Source organism: Hibiscus syriacus, unplaced genomic scaffold (assembly GCF_006381635.1).
Source record: "Hibiscus syriacus cultivar Baekdansim isolate YM2019G1 unplaced genomic scaffold, ASM638163v2 tig00005459_pilon, whole genome shotgun sequence".
Taxonomy (NCBI): Eukaryota; Viridiplantae; Streptophyta; class Magnoliopsida; order Malvales; family Malvaceae; genus Hibiscus; species Hibiscus syriacus.
This window is the reverse complement of record NW_024062058.1, coordinates 660,859-678,245: the sequence shown is the minus strand read 5'-3', so window position 1 is coordinate 678,245 and position 17,387 is coordinate 660,859. Positions and strand designations below refer to the sequence as shown.

Below are 17,387 nucleotides of genomic sequence, written 5' to 3'. Positions count from 1 at the left end.
ATCCATTCAATTTAGTTCATAACGTTATCGATCTGTTTGACTTTAGTCCCTCCGTCATAATTCTTGTTCGATTAGTCCCTCGGCTATGTCACATATTCGTTAAGGGTTAACGGCGGAGGGACTTAAACGGACAAACCGATAATGTTAGGGACCATTTACCCTTAATTTTAAATTGATTACCAAAGTCGTATAGACCCTAAACAAAAGAGACTATCTGCATATTATTGCACTTTAGATTTGATGAATATCATTTTTACTTCTGCTTTTTAAACACACTTCTCCAACTTCAAACTTATTAGAAACCAAATTTTCTCTACAAAACAGTTTTATATGAACTCAACATTACTTTTTTCCTAAACTCATTAAAATAGATGGATTCATTTTATGGTCTAAAATGCCTTATGAAATTCAATATTAAAAGCTTTTAATTTTGCTTTTGTTTAATTTCATCCCTTGTTTTAAATGTTATTCATTTTTTTTTTTTTATTTTTGCATCAACATATTTGTACATTATTTGTTTTAGTCCTTATTTGTTATTTTAATGTTCTTTCAGTAAGATGCTTTAAGTTTATCTAGTACTGATTTGTATTATGTTTTTATTTATATATTTTACTAACGAATTTTTTGAGGTATAAGTGGGATTTATTTTATTTAAGGGTTAACTAATTAAGTAGAGTATGAATTCATTTTTTTCACAACGTAATCGACTAAGTACCGAAAAAGACATTACACGAGTGTTAATTATTCCCTACATATAATTGACTCACGAATCATTTTATGATAAATAGATCAAATTTTTTATTTTAATTATTGAACTTGTTAGCTTTGAGTGATTCAATCACATTTTATAAGATGATGACGACTATCTTGAACCACGATTTAATATGCATTGAACCACGATTTAATACCATTGAAGCGAACTTTGAAAGAAGATATACCTCATAATTTTAAAGATGTTTCGACACATATCGATATGTTGTGTAGGTCAATGTGTGCCTCAGCCTACTTTCGTAGAAACTCAAGCCTGAAATCATAAACAAAAGTTTTAAAAAATAATTAACCATTAATCGATCGAGCTTAAAATTAATCGACTAATTAATCAAGTATAATTTAATTCAATCGATTAATTAATTAAAATTGAAATTTAAACACCCTTATCCAATATACCGACAAAATCCATCAAGAAAAAGTGATTATTAGTATGCAATTATAGTAGGCGTGACTACACCTCTTATCATTCCTCTGCAAAGAATAAGAATGTTTTATTGAAGTTAATTATATTCAATTTAGTGCGACATAATGATTACAATAGTTAATAAATATATCGCACTCTTAAATATAATTACATGACATATTCTAACATTCTTAATTTTTTTACATTTTTTAAATTATTAAACATCATTTTATTTTGAATTTTATATATAAAACGTTCGTTTTACTTTTAAATAATATATTTAATACTACTGCAGCTGATTCATATTTTCATTTTTATTTTTTTTTCAAATTATTCACATAATTATTTCGGGATCAATGATATGAAAAACGTATCTGATTGACCGAATATCATATACATTGACTTAATTAAAAATCATATATATTGATTTTTTTCATTTTATTTCATATTTAAATATTAAAAAGTAAATCTTAAAAATTTATTATTTTATGGGTAAACTACAAAATGACTTATTTCCGCTTGAATTTTATAAATTTATGATCACTAAATAAACATAATTTATGGTGATTTTTATTTCGTTTTAATTAAGATGTAGTTACTGGTAAGTTAATTTCTTTTAGTTTGATGAGATGACACGTTAGTAAAATGATTTAATTTTATTTTAACCCTAAATTTAGATAAAATACTAATCATGGACCTTTTCAGTACATTAAAAGGGTAAATTAGAACTTTGTCCCTAAATTACTTTGAATTTATAAAAAGGTCTATAATAGCATTCATCTAAATTTTTTCAAGGGTTAAAATAACAATTAAACTTTTTACTAACGTGTCACGTCATCAAACTAACGAAAGTTAACGTCCCGGGGACTACATTAATTAAAGCAGAACGAAAGTGACCGTATATTATATTTTTTAATCCAATTATCATAAGTTTAAAAAACTCAAACGAAAGTGATCATTTGTATAGTTTACCCTTATGTTATCTATAATAATTTATAATAAATACTTTTTATATTAAATATTATATTTCAACCATACCATAATATGTTAAATAATTTTTCTTTAAAAACCATAAAATTATATAATATAAACTTTTTATTTAAATAATAATATATTATGAAATACTTTCTACCCAAAAAAATGGATACATCATTTCTCCAAAATTGATACACTCAGATTTCTCTTTCACACAGCCTCGCCGCCAGTTAACTCACCACCACCACTCTGTTCCAGCCTCGTCTTTCTCTCTGACTCAAGCCCTTTCTCGCTTTGTCTTCAAGGTTCCGACCGACCAGGTAATTATTGAAACCCTAAACTTCACTTGAAGGTTGATTTCTAATTGAGTCGCTATAATCTGAGTTATCTGCTCTCTGCCTCTCCATCACTCCGTTATATTGATTTTTCTGTGTTCGATTCTACTGTTTGGTACTCTGCCTCATGCCATACTTTCTCTGTTTACTTTGTTGAGAAGGATGCATATATTTTAGAGTTATCTGTTATTGGAAATAGCGGACCGTTGATTGCCGCTATTTCCCGTTACGCTGCTACTTGTGGCCGCCGTTTGTTTACACTGCTTCGGTGGTGTGCTCGGGGCTACTGCGAAATAGCGGCCACTGCTATTTGTAATCCCGAGGTAACCCAAACAGAATATGAGACAGCTGTTGCTTGGGTAGGATTCAGTTTCTTAGCGTCTTGCTTCTGTTGAATGCATGTTCGGTGAAATCATTATGGTCTAATGTTTTAGTTAATTTCTACTCTGTTTTTTGCCGATTGCAAGTTTGTTTGTAAAGAGTTTGCATATTATTAGGTGCATTCAGAGATTGTCTGTCGTAAAGCTTCTCCTTCTTTAAGGTATATACCAACACGTACCATATTGGTTCAGTTTCTGTGGAGCCTTTGTTTTTGTTCTTCTGTTTAGGTTGTTCCGAGTTTTGAATAGAATTCACGGCAGTTGTTTAATATGCATTTATCATTGATAAACGTAAGAGAACTATGTTATGCACTTATAATATTTGTGTGATCGTATTTTTGGGTGACAGCCGACTCATTGCAGAACTTATTTGAACTCTTTATGTTCTTATAAATATAGGTATTGAGGATCAAGTTCCTGCAAATGGCTGGGAAATCTAACAAGGGAAGGAACCGTAGAGGGTCACACAGTTCAACAACTTCGTCAGAGCAAGCTGTCTCTTCTGATGTTCCCTTGAAGGATAATGTAACTGCTTCCAAGCCTCCTAATGTTGACTCTAACGGAGCTGCAAACATGGTTGAATCATCTGGTCCCAAGTCAGAGTTGACAAAGCAAGAAGCTTTGAATTCATCAAGCCAACCAAAGCAAGGTGAATTTGTATGCATGATTGCTATGTAATTACTTTCTGTGATGACCTTCATTAGCCTATTATAATCACCTCTGAAATCTTATAACGATTTCATTTTTTCAAGAGATTTATTAGCATTGGTGTTTTAAAGAAAGAGATCCATTATTATTCCATCTAGAATCTAGATTTCAATAATTTATCAATATGTATATGTTCAGTTGTCTAATCCGTGATTTCAGTTATTTATCTGTGTATACATTTTCATTTGTCAAATTCTGAGCAGTTGTTGATAACTATGTTTTCTTGACCAATGTTAGACTGGTGAATATCTTTCGGCATCTTTGCATCTACTAGACTTTTCAGTTTAGGTTTAACAACCTGCTTTTGCTGTTGTTTTTATGAAATCTTAATTCAAGTGTGTTTTATGTTTCTACTTTTATTGAATATTTCTTAGATTGCTGTTGGACTCACATTCTTTTCCTCCATTATTGCAGGCGATCTGCATCTCTATCCAGCCTGTTAAACACAAAATGGAGAAAAGCTTGAACTGCAGGTTAACCAACTTGATTATGAAAGACTGAAACTGTGCTTTTCTCTCTCTATACAAATGTTATGGATTGCAGATGTGTCCTTTTTATGGGTGGATGTGCATAAAATCACTATGGATTGATTTTCATGGGTTACAATTAAGAATGAATTTTCTTTTTACATAGATACCTTATTACTGATGTGATTTAAATGATGAATTCACTATTTGTATATGCAGTTGAACCCCGGAGATCTGTCATGGACATACGTCAATTCCTTCTTGATGCTCCAGAAACCTGTTACTTCACATGCTATGATTTACTGCTCCACATTAAGGATGGTTCAGTTCATCATTTAGAAGACTATAATGAAATTTCTGAAGTATCTGACATTACTGTTGGTGGTTGCTCATTGGAGATGGTTGCTGGTATATTTGCATTGTTTTCTACTGTATGGTTTTAAGGTCTCTGTGTGGGCTCTAACCTCAGATTTTTTGCAGCGCTATATGATGATAGATCTATCAGAGCTCATGTTCACCGCACAAGAGATCTGCTTTCCTTTCTAAACTTCATGCCTCACTGTCAACTTCACTTGCATTGCAGTATGAGAAAGCACAAAGTAAAGCTCCCAATTCAGGAGGTTTGAAATTGGACCTTAAGTCACCGTCATTTACCACTTTGTATACTCTGGGATTTTAACCTTCTGTTTTATTTAATCCAGACGCTAAAAATTGATGTTCCAGAGCTTGATGGCTTGAGCTTATGGATGTTACTGAATCATTAGTTAAATTACTGTCCACATCTTTGAAAGAGATCAAATGTGTGGAGAGCATTGTTTTTTCGTCCTTCAATCCCCCGCCAAGCTATCGGAGGTAAAATGCTGAATTTCTTTTTTACATTACATTTGAGCTTTTTTGTTGTGGGGATGAATGAGTTTTGGCATTTATCTTAAATGAGTAACAACAAACTGTAACTTTGTTGGGGACAGGCTTGTAGGGGATTTGATATTTGGATATAGAAAACTTTAGAGGGCAACAAGTATTGTATTACGGGAACCACAAAGACATTTTATGTCAATTCAAGTACGGGGAACGTTCTTGATCCAAACCAAGCAAAGCTGGTTACGAAGCAACAACTCTTGTTGGACTCTTGCAGAAAATTAGCTCCAAATTCAGGAAAGGTAACAATATGTCAAAACATTCTTTACCTTGGTGTTAGGGGTTGAAATTTTCTGTTCCATTTACTTTTATCCTGTAATTGTTTCTCTTGTGTACAGGTAATGAAGCTTTCCATGAGATTATGAGCAGAAGGCCTCTGCACATCCTTTTGAAAATTTCAATCTCTGCTTCCACCAAATTCATGGCTAGAATTATATCCGGTTCCCGGTAAGTTTGACTTTCTAAAGTTATACTTGGTGTTTAGCTTTGGAAAAGGAAAAAGTAGATTGAACTCTCAGATGTGGAGGGTATTGTTTTGTCTGTTTTCTCTTATACTACGTGTGGTAGGGAGGAAAATGGAGGAAAGGAAAAAAGGTGTTGAAAGGAAAAAAAGAAAAGGAGGAAGTTATTTAAGTTGTAGTATTAGTATGGTGGATAAAAATAGAGGAAAAGAGAGAAGATAAGATAAAGTTAATAAAATTGTTAATGTAAGTTGAATAGTGTTTTTATATTCCATAGAAGGATAAATTAGAAGCAATTATAGTTATCAAGTTGGTGATAGGAGAATTATACGGTTTTGGAAAGATGTTTGGGCTATGGATCATCCATTAATGGTCATTTGCCCTTAGACTATTCTCTATTTCAGTAACAAGACTGGTAAATTATTCTAGTTTGGGGAATATAGCTCTTGGGGTTGGTTTGGAATGTTCAATTGGGAAGGGAATTGAATGATTGGGAATATGAGCAATGGACTAATTTGATGGTTGTCATTTCGAATTTTTACCTTTCTGTTGTCTGATGGGCTGGTTTGGAAGTGCACTGGAGATGGGGTTTTCTCTGTTAAATCATGTGTTAATCTATGTTATTCGGGTACTTCGGGTTCGGAGGAGGCTCATTTTTGGAAGAATGTTGTTTGGAGGGGCCTGCTGTCCCCAAGAGTGGAGACATTTCTGTGGCAAGTGTTTTACAGAAGCTGGCAGTGAAGAACTCTGGTTAAAAGAGATGTAAAGGGCATAGATGATCTTTTATGTCCTTTTTGTAAGCTAATGGAAGAGTCCCCCTCATTTATTTTTTTCTTGTTCGGTGGTTTGGTTAATATGGAATAAATTCATGAGTTTCTGGAATATTCAGTTTGTCTTTCACGCAGATGCAAAAATCTTTCTCCTAGCCTGGCTGATTTGAGGATCAACTCTCTAATATGGTCATTTATTCCAGGAGTGTCCTATGGACAATATGGAAAACTAGGAATTCTATTGTGTTTGAAGGAGGAAAGCTAGATCAAATTGAACTCTTCTTTTTAGCAAGGCTTAGGCTTGCTTCATGGTTTTTAGCAAAAATAACAGGTTTCTATCTCCAAGGATTCTCTTATAGTTGATCCTTCCTTAGGGGATTCTTGCTTGCCCCACTCTAATATGATTTTATCTAAGTTTCCTTGGTACCCTCCTTCCAAGGGCTTCATCAACTTAATGTGGATGCTACTACTACTAGTGATTGGAAAAGAAGTGGGTTAGGTGGTATTCTAAAAGATGTGTCTGGTTCGATCTTAGGCTCTTTCAAAGAGTCTGCTGGTCCGGGGCCTCCTACCTTGATGGAATTGAAAGCTATCCTAAAGGGCTTATCTTTTTTTTGACTCTATTCAACAGAGATTTAAGGATCGCTTGAATATTGAGAGTGACAGCAGGGTGGCAATTGACTGGGTTAAGGATGTTATTTTATGTCCTGATGTTTATGCTCATATTGTTAAAGACATTATTCAAAGGCTTAGAGATTGTGAAGGTGTTATTAGATGGGTTAATAGGACATCCAATCTATAGGCAGATGCCCTAGCTAAGGCTGGTATTGGTTGATCCTTATGTTGTTTTAAAGGGATGCTTTTTTTGGTTTTCTATCTCCTTAAGGGAGTTAGGTTTTGTATTCCTATGTACTTAGTATAATGTTAATGAAATCCTAGGGCACTCTTTTCCTCCTTCCGCTGATTAAGGAACTGTTTTCAAGCTCCATTAATCATGAAGGGGTTTTTTAATGAGGCCTAATATTCTTATAAAAAAATATTCCATAGAAGGACTTGATTTGAAGGGAAATGATAGATGCAAATGCACCTATTTTCTTTTCCTCTTGTACTTCTCTCCTACGAGATGAAGGGAAGTTGAAAGATAGTAGTTTTTCCTAATATTCCATTCCCTTCCATCTAGTGTAATTTTTTTTCTGTTTTCTTTTTGGGTATGCTTGCTAGATGTTTGTGCAGTAAGAATATAATTTATTTTAATTTAAAAAATAAAAAAACAATAAATTTAAGTATGTTGCATTGCAAAAGCAGTATTGTTGTATTGCAAAAGCTGATTCTTCTGTTTGTGCTGTTGTTAGATCACAAACGTGATCCAGCCAGAGCAGAGGATGCATTGACTCCTTCTTATGGGAATGAGTTGATTGGCATGCGAAGAGATTGGAATGAGGAACTGCAATCTTGTCAAGAATTCCCGCATACAACTCCTCAAGAAAGGTACCTAATACCATGACCTCTTTATAATTAAACTCTAAATGTTTAGAAATTCTAATTGAGATAATTTTTTTTGAAGAACTTAAATCATTCTGTAGATTTATAGCGCTCATTATCTAATAATTAGCTAGTAATAAAACATTTAATCAATTTTCTTTGCAAAGTATGCCTAGCTGGATGTATGTGATCGTTGGAATGCTGATTCATTTTGATAAATGTATTATGTTTGAATAACATTTTATATCTTGAGCTCCAAATTTAATAGGTACTGTAAATTTACATTGCAATGGTACGGATATAAGACAAGATTAAATTTAATGTGTAATACTGAAAGGAAATTTAATGTTTTTAGTCTGATAGAACTTATGCTACATTTGGTAGCAGTGTTATTTTTTTCCTCATGTTTAAGTACATGAGTTAGCAATAAACTGACTTAACTTGGTAACTTTTAGCAATTTACATGACTTAGTTTGAATAAAGAGAATGAATATATGTTGCTTATTGTGAAGAGGTATTATATTTTACTTGAGTTTTTACTCATCTTTTTAGTTTCAAGTTTAGATTTGTAATTAATTTTTTTTGTTATGACAAATCATTTTAAAACCCATGGAATAATTAAGCTTTTCCTTGTGCTAATCCTTATGTAACCAAAAGATTCATTAATGCTGTAATCTTTACATAATAAGCCTAAAATGTACAGTTAATGTGATTGAATGGGAAATTAAGAAATTTAATCCAACGCTTTGTTAATATTAAGACGGTTAAAGATTACAAAGTACAAAATATACTATTTTGTAGCTTGAGAATAATTTACTCTCTTATTTTTCTTTTAAATTGGACATGCATGCCACTTAGTTGCAGGCTTTTAGCCGGTATCAATCATTTTTAGGGGTTCTGCTTATCATTTGGACAAAAATTTTGCAGGATCCTGCGGGATAGGGCTCTCTATAAAGTAACCTCGGACTTTGTTGATGCAACAATTAGTGGTGCTGTTGGAGTCATCAACAGATGTATACCACCTATAAATCCAACTGATCCCGAGTGCTTTCACATGTTAGTGTTCCTTAAAAAACTCTGCATTTGTTTGAGAATTTTAGGATGCTTTGCTAACTGTGTTATCTTTTCTGTTGCCTCTGGAATAATCAGTTATGATTTCTCTGAGGAGTTATGTTCAGTTTCCTCCCTCATCTAGTTTGTGATATTATTTGAAAATCCTTAGGCTTAGGCATCTCTTAGCAGTTTATCAATTCATTTATGTTGCCTATAAAACCGACTGATCCTGAGTGCTTTCACATGTTAGTGTTCCTTAAAAAACTCTGCATTTGTTTGAGAATTTTAGGATGCTTTGCTAACTGTGTTATATTTTCTGTTTCCCCTGGATTAATCAGTTATGATTCCTCTGAGAAGTTATGTTGTTCAGTTTCCTCCCTCTTCTAGTTTGTGATATTATTTGAAAATCCTTAGGCTTAGGCATCTCTTAGCAGTTTGTCAATTCATTTATTACTTTGTTCTTTGTTCAGTAATTTCATTTGTTACAGCATACTCCCCCCCATATTGCATTATTGTTCTTGTCATTCTACCTTACAATTGAGATAAATTTGGTAATTCGTAACCTTTTATTTCAGGTATGTTCATAACAATATTCTTCAGTTTTGCCGTTGATGCGGATATGGAACAACCGTCCAAGAAATGTTCAGTAGATACGGGGAAGTGATAGTGTACCAGAATTGGTTCAAGGGCCTGTTGACACCATTGGCTGAGAGCGAGCAGGCTACATATGCTTCTGCAAATAATGATTTGAAAGGCACAAAGGCATATCAGGAAGCTGATGTTCCTGGACTTCATAACCTTGCTATGGCAATAATTGATTACAGAGGTCACAGAGTGGTGGCTCAGGTCAGCTCATCTTTCTTTTGCTATTTTAGGAGTTGTAGATGCTGATTTGTGTGTTCCTTCTTCAGCCTAATTATTATTATTATTTTGACATCCTCATTTATTTGCCCTAGAGTTATGTTATAATTGACACTTCTTTGTAGAGTGTTTTACCTGGAATTCTCCAAGGGGATAAATCAGATCTCTCCTTTATGGATCTGTTGACAATGGCAAAAAGATTTGTTGGAATGAGGATTTTCATTCAAAGGTGAGAAAATATGAATTTGACATCCTCAACAAAAAGAGTCCTGTTTATGGTGCATGTTTGTGAACTAATCACTCTCCTGGGTTGGAGCGCCAATTACTTTCGAGTTCTACATTTCATTTTATTAATTTTTCTTTCATTACTATTTAGATACTCTTTACAAAGAATTGATGTTTTGGAGGGTGCTGACTTCTGTGTTCCTTTAGGTGCTAGAAGCTGCCAAACGCCTTCATTTGAAGGAGCACACAGTACTTGACGCATCTGGGAATCTTTTCAAATTAGCTGCTCCAGTGGAATGCAAGGCATTGTTGGTAGTGATGACAGGTGATTGAACCTTGAGATTTGCAAGCTCATCAGCTGCATCTGGGAGATATAACCTTATTAACAGATCCAATCGATTAAGTTGGTTACCGACTTAATATACATGATTTTTATTTATTTAATAAATAATTAAAATATAATAAGCATACAGTATATAAATAAATATAGATTATAATTAAAAATAAAGTCAGTTAACCAACATAATCAACCGAACCAACAGATGTTAAGTCGGTTTGGTTAAGTTGGTTGGTTCGGTTAATGTAGAGGAAGTCGGTTAAATTTGAAAAACTAATCGACGGACGAATATGCTCACCCCCCCCCAGCTGCATTGATATGGTCTACAATCTTCTCTTGATGTCCTTAACTATCTGTTTGATACCCGTCACTAGCCTTGAATTCACATTTGATGATTTACTGGAGACTTTATGCTCTTAAGTCATGAATTTTATTTACTTCCTCGATTTGTTGCACATTTATAATTAACTTTTATTTTGTTAAGAGTTGCAACTTGCAATTTCCTTGCGCTTCACCAACTTCATCTTAGTTTTACTCAATAGTCTTCTAAGCCATCAGTTTATTTTCTTTTAAGTTCCTAGTCAGAGGAAACATATCTACTATCAGCTCTAATACCTAGATGCGATTAGTTAACATTCCTTTGAGGAATGTTTCTCCTAAGAGGAGCGATGGATATCTTTTTTATTGTATATGCTAATCTGAGCTAGAACTGCATGTTATGATGGATATCTTTTTTATTGTATATGCTAATCTGAGCTAGAACTGCATGTTATATATAATTTGTGCTCAATCGCATTTTCATCATTGGATTTCTTTTATTTTCCTTTTCCCCTAATTCCATTTTTTTATATAGGCATTATCTTCTGGATTTGATGAGAGCAACTCCTCGTGATGCAAATTTTATAGGACCTGGATCTCGATTTTGTATACTGAGACCAGAACTAATCAATGCGTTTATCCAGGTATAACATTCTTGCATTAATGTCAATTTGCAACTCATTTGAAGTGCTCTTATCTGATGTTGACTTGCTTAACTGGAGAAGGCTCAAGCTCCAGAAAGCTCAAAATCTGTCGCTAAATCTGTGGAGTGGTTAATGTTGCAATCAATTCTTCAAATAGACGAAGAGGTTAATATGGAAACTGATTCTACAAAATCTGAGGGAGAGGTTAATAGGGCAACTGATTCTTCAAAATCTGAGGGAGAGGTTAATGTGGCATCTGATTCTTCAAAATCTAAGGGAGAGGTTAATGCAGCAACTGATTCTTCAAAATCTGAGGGAGAGGTTAATGTGGCAACTGATTCTTCAAAGTCTGTTGTTGTTGAAGCACCAGCGGCTACAAAGGCTCATGAAGCTGCAACTTCTGATGATAATCAGGCAAGTCTCTCTATACTATACAGTTCAGGTTTCTAGTTCTCTCATAACTTATAATCCCCCCAAACTTTTAGAAAGTGACTCAAGTGATCATTGAGTTTGTCGAAGCTTTAAATATTTTCTGCAAAGATAAGTGGATAATGGATTTGTTATCATGTTATTAATTAGGTGGAGATTTTGAAATGGTTGCAGGCATTTTATATCTACTTTATTTTTTATTTTTTTTGCGGATTAAGGCATTGTGTGATTAGTATATTCCATGTAAGATATGAATTTTTGGGCATATACTGTAATATTAATCATGCTCGGTTCTTTACCTTGTACTTTGTTTGCTGTAAAATGTATTTCAATCTGTTTAACATGTAAGATATTTTACTCATGCACCCTTTGACCACAGGGTATAACCGAGGGAAATAAGGCTGATACACAATGTGCTTCTTCATCTGTTAAAATTTGTGAAACACGTGAGATATTATTTAACCCCAACGTTTTCACCGAATTTAAATTGGCTGGGAGACAAGAGGTGAGTCTCCTTTATCTGCTATTTTCCTTCCTTTACAATGCTGCTAAGCTGTGAATATCTTGGATGTTTTCCTTTGGTACGCCAGGAGATAGAAGCAGATGAGGAAAATGTGAGGAAAGCTAGTTCTTATCTTTTAGATGTTGTACTTCCTAAGTTTATACAAGATCTTTGCACACTGGAAGTTTCACCCATGGATGGCCAGACACTGACAGATGCACTTCATGCACATGGACTTAATGTCCGATACATTGGAAATGTAAGCTTTATGAATTATGTGGGTTTATTCGTTAGTCCATTTTGGTGACGGAATGTAAAAGCTGTAAGTGAATTGCATGATTTTACAGGTTGCCAGTGGGACCAAACATCTACCTCATCTTTGGGATCTTTGTTCTAATGAGATTGTAGTTCGGTCGGCAAAGCACATCTTGAAGGTGTATTATTTTTGTCTGCATAACATCTATTCTTGTATAATGCTTTTTATTTTTCAGATATTTTGCTGTGAATTTCTAATATGTAAACTGTAATTAGCCCTCTTGCTGTTTATTTCTGATTATGCAGGATGTTTTGAGAGATACAGAAGACCATGATCTTGGACCTGCAATTGCACATTTTTTGAGCTGTTTCTTTGGAAGTTCCCTATCTGTTTGCTGCAAATTGACTTCGCAGTCCAAAAACCAAAAGAAAGTATGTATGCTGTAAACGAGTTTTTTTATCTAAAGTTACTTGCCTATAATAAGCAATCTCAGGGCCCTTATTAGTTGGTATACTATGTTTTGGTGTGTCAATGATCCAAATCTGTATAAGCTAAAGATCCTGTTTTTTAAGAGGAAGTGCCCTAGGTGATGGTAATCTAGACTGGACTAGAGTGCCTGAGGTCCTTACATTCGAAACTATTTGCAGGAGCAAGCAAGTCATCAATCTTCAGGCAAAACATCAAAGGAGCATTCCAGATGGAAGGGTAAACCATCTGCAAGGAAGAATATTTCTTCTTATATGAATGTTAGCTCCGAAAGTTTATGGTCTGAAATTCAGAAATTTGCAAAACTTAAATATCAGGTATTGAGTTGTATGTTTTATTTCCCTTTCGTGTTGGATGTCCTATAAAGTTAGATAATCTCATCTGCTGTGAAGGTATACTACTACTAGGAATGAATGCTTAGCTGCTTACCACCATATCCTTCTATTAGTGTTGCAAAAACATGATATTTATTCGAGTTTATTGAATCCATGACTATACTTTGCATTGAGAAAATCTACGCTTTATGTTTGATTTCGGATTTTCTTTTATGTAGTTTGAGTTGCCAGAGGATGCAAGGTCACGAGTGAAGAAAATTTCTGCCTTACGCAATATATGTCAAAAGGTTTGAGTTCTTGCAATATGCTATTTTTTACATCTTTCCTTGTATATTTTTTTATTTATTTTTGATGACTTGTCTTCCATGGCAGTTTCCGAATTTTCTTCTTTTCCTTCATGGCTGGTCCATGCTGTGAAACATTTTCCTTGGGAGATGCATCTTGTGTCTGGAATAGACTACATAATTTTGTTAGGAGTGGTTTCCATCGTTGTGTTCCTTGGACTGTAGTCGATTACATATTCTTAGTCTTTTTAAAATTTGGATGAATTTTAGCTTTAGATTACTTTTCAGAACCTTTTGTAAGCCTTTGTCTTCTGATTGTCACATGTGCTAAGTAATTTGCACTGCTGGCGTCTACTAGTCTTGAAGTTTCTGATCAAATCAAGCTAGATCTTCTGCTTCACCATATGTTTACATGAAGAGAGGTTTCTATACAGGTGGGTATAACTATTGCTGCTCGGAAGTACGATTTTAACGCTGCAACACCCTTTCATACATCAGATATCTTGAATCTCCAACCTGTAGTGAAGCATTCAGTTCCTGTATGTTCAGAAGCTAAAGATCTTGTGGAGATGGGAAAGGTCCATTTAGTTGAAGTAAGCGCTGTACTCCATTTTTTACCAAACACAAGAAAATATATCTATTTTGTGGCATCATAGTATCCATTTCTGAATTTGTTGTGTTTCTACCAACAGGGTAAAAATTATTCACGGTAGAAAATCTTGAAAGTACATTAGACAAGAAAATTGAGTTCCAATTTTTTTCTGCAATTGCAATAGGTTTATGATTGAATTGGATTGGTAGCTTTGTCGCATGTATATTTATCACAATTTAAATAAACTGTTGTGTTCCAATCTCTCTCTCAGGGCATGCTTACTGAAGCATACAAATGTTTTGGAGGCATTTTCAATACTTCAACAGGTAAGTTAGGTCATTCCTCTTATGTTTTCGGAGGCATTTTCAATACTTCAACAGGTAAGTTAGGTCATTCCTCTTATAAGAAATCATAAATGTAAGTCTTATGATTTAATCCATTGATTGATTCAGGTCACTGGCCAATGCACCTGGAGGTTGCCAATTGCTGTCGGTAGTTATCATAACTCAACATTTTTTACTGGTTTTGTTTCTAGTAATTTTTCGTTCCTCAATTTTTGTTGTCCAAAAAGAATATATTATGTCCCCTTTGTATCATGGTAATGGTTCTTTACGTACGTTAAACAACCTTTGTTATTCACCGTGTTAAAGACATGGTATTGCATCTTCTTTTTAAAATTAAGCGATTCCTTTTTTAGTAGAGGTTGAGTTCTCATGTTTTGACTTCCAATCTTGTCTAAATAGTTTTGCTTTCCTGTTTTCAGGTACCTTGCTATGGTTTGTATCATGCAGGAGATATGGCTGGCGCCATAATGCAACAGCACAAAGAACTAATTATAATGAACGTTGCTTGGGTTTGGACCACCCTGATACTGCTCACAGGCATGGTTTTTTTTCTCTATGTTCTCACGGACATGCATATAATGGGTTCATTTTGTGTCTTAAAATAAATTTATCTTAATTGCTATTGATACAATAATATCATTTTGATTTTTGAACTTGTTTGAGATATTTTAAACCCTTTCTTGCTCTCTTCATGGGTCTAATTCATCTAATTTGCTATTATTGTGCTGCAGTTATGGCAATATGGCTCTTTTCTACCACGGCTTGAACCAGACAGAGCTAGCACTACGACACATGTCCAGGGCACTGCTTTTGCTAAGCCTGTCCTCTGGCCCAGATCATCCTGATGTTGCTGCAACTTTCATAAATGTTGCAATGATGTATCAAGATATTCAAAAGATGGATATGGCACTTCGTTATCTCCAAGAGGCCTTGAAAAAGAATGAAAGCTGCTTGGCAGGAACATATTTCAACAGCTGTATGCTATCATGCACTTGCAATTGCGTTCAACTGTATGGGTGCCTTCAAACTTTCACATCAGGCATGTGTTTCTGGAAGAGTAATGCAATTTTTCTTTTGGTATGTCTAAGATCGATTTAATTGACTATTGTTTTTGGTGCACACAGCATGAAAAAAAGACATATGACATTCTTGTAAAACAGCTTGGTGAGGAGGACTCGAGAACAAGAGACTCCCAGAACTGGATGAAGACATTTAAGATGCGTGAACTTCAGGCAAGTGAATGGTCTTGCAGTCTATGTGTGATATCGATCTATTCTTAAGGGTCTAATATCTGGGAAAGATTATTTGAGTAATGTTGATCTTTTTATATGTATATAACTTGTATTGCAGATGAATGCTCAAAAGCAAAAAGGTCAAGCTTTGAATGCAGCTTCTGCTCAAACGGCAATTAATCTCTTGAAGGTATTTTAATCACATCACTCGTTGTTCCCTCCCACCCTTTCACATTGTCAGTTTCACTATGCAACTGCTATTAGAACTTATGCATGTAACCATTTCTAGCTTTTGGGCTCCTTTTTCTGCAAATCAGTAGACATCTGAGAGAAATGATGTTATTTTCCGATATGATTAGCCAATGTTTATCTGATTCATAGTTGGCTTGTCAGGCTCGTCCAGATTTGGTGCATGCATTCCAAGCCGCTGCTGCAGCTGGAGGATCTGGGAGTTCCAGTGCATCTTTCAACAAGTCTATGAATGCAGCAATGATTGGTGAGACTCTACCTCGTGGACGAGGATTTGATGAAAGAGCAGCTCGAGCGGCGGCAGAAGTAAGGAAGAAGGCTGCTGCCAAAGGTCTTCTGACTCGCTCGCATGGGATACCAGTCCAAGCTGTGCCCCCGCTAACTCAGCTTCTTAACATGATCAACATGGGGGCAACTCCAGAGGTAGGAGATGGTGGGGAAGCTGCTGGAGAGAGCAGGAGCAAATGGGCATCATAATCCAAATGCACCAGTTGATGCCAAAAAGGATGAGTCAACAACACCCATGCAAGGAGCAGCAGCACCTGTTGGATTAGGCACAGGCCTGGCTTCATTGGATGCTAAGAAACAGAAAACAAAACACAAAGTCGCTTCTTGAGATTTCGAGTGGAAGATGTGTCTTGATCGATTTCAGCAATGCTATTTTCATTCGTGGTAGTTATGAAATGGTTCTCGGTTGCGAGTCCGGAGAGTAGCGTTCCTAGCAAGAACACAAAATTTAATATATATTTTTTAGCATTTTGTTACCCAATAATCTGGCATGTATCGCAGAAATCAACTTGTTGCTAAGCACCTGGCAGCATCTGAGGCGAATATGATCTTAGCGTTGAGTTGTTTTTTTTGGACTTGTCATTCTGGGGTTACATACCGTTAGGCATTTGGTATTGTAGTGTAATTAAATGAGCTTCCTTGTGGCTTCATTTGCTCATAAAAGCGTTTTCCATTTTTGTATGTTCATACAATCACTTTTACTTTGTTTTGAAGGGGCCTTGATTTTCAACCAATAAGGAAAAACAGAACTATTTGTGCATCATATTTGTTTATACTTACTATGATAGAACATTTGTCCAATTAAAGTTAATTCACCGGTTACATACCGTTAGGCATTTGGTATTGTAGTGTAATTAAATGAGCTTCCTTGTGGCTTCATTTGCTCATAAAAGCGTTTCCATTTTTGTATGTTCATACAATCACTTTTACTTTGTTTTGAAGGGGCCTTGATTTTCAACCAATAAGGAAAAACAGAACTATTTGTGCATCATATTTGTTTATACTTACTATGATAGAACATTTGTCCAATTAAAGTTAAATTCACCCATGCTAAGTCAAGATTGTAGAACCGAGCATCATATCGCATCGAGCAGGCAACCGCTTGAAGAATTGCAGGGGAGGGATGGCAGCTTGCTGGAGTTTGGGATGGCGAAGACAATAAGACCCCAAACCAAGCCTCCACTCTAAACGGCGTTGCATACAACAACAGCATAAAAGACCACAAAGAATGAAAAGCTGGTGGCTCTTGGATCTCTACCCTTGTGTTGCTATGTCGCCTACA

General features: G+C 34.9%; 1 pseudogene; it reads left to right on the top strand.

Moving 5' to 3' along the window:
- The first annotated feature begins 2,328 nt into the window (after positions 1 to 2,328).
- LOC120199535 lies at positions 2,329 to 16,827 on the top strand (annotated as a pseudogene).
- The last annotated feature ends 560 nt before the right edge of the window (positions 16,828 to 17,387 follow it).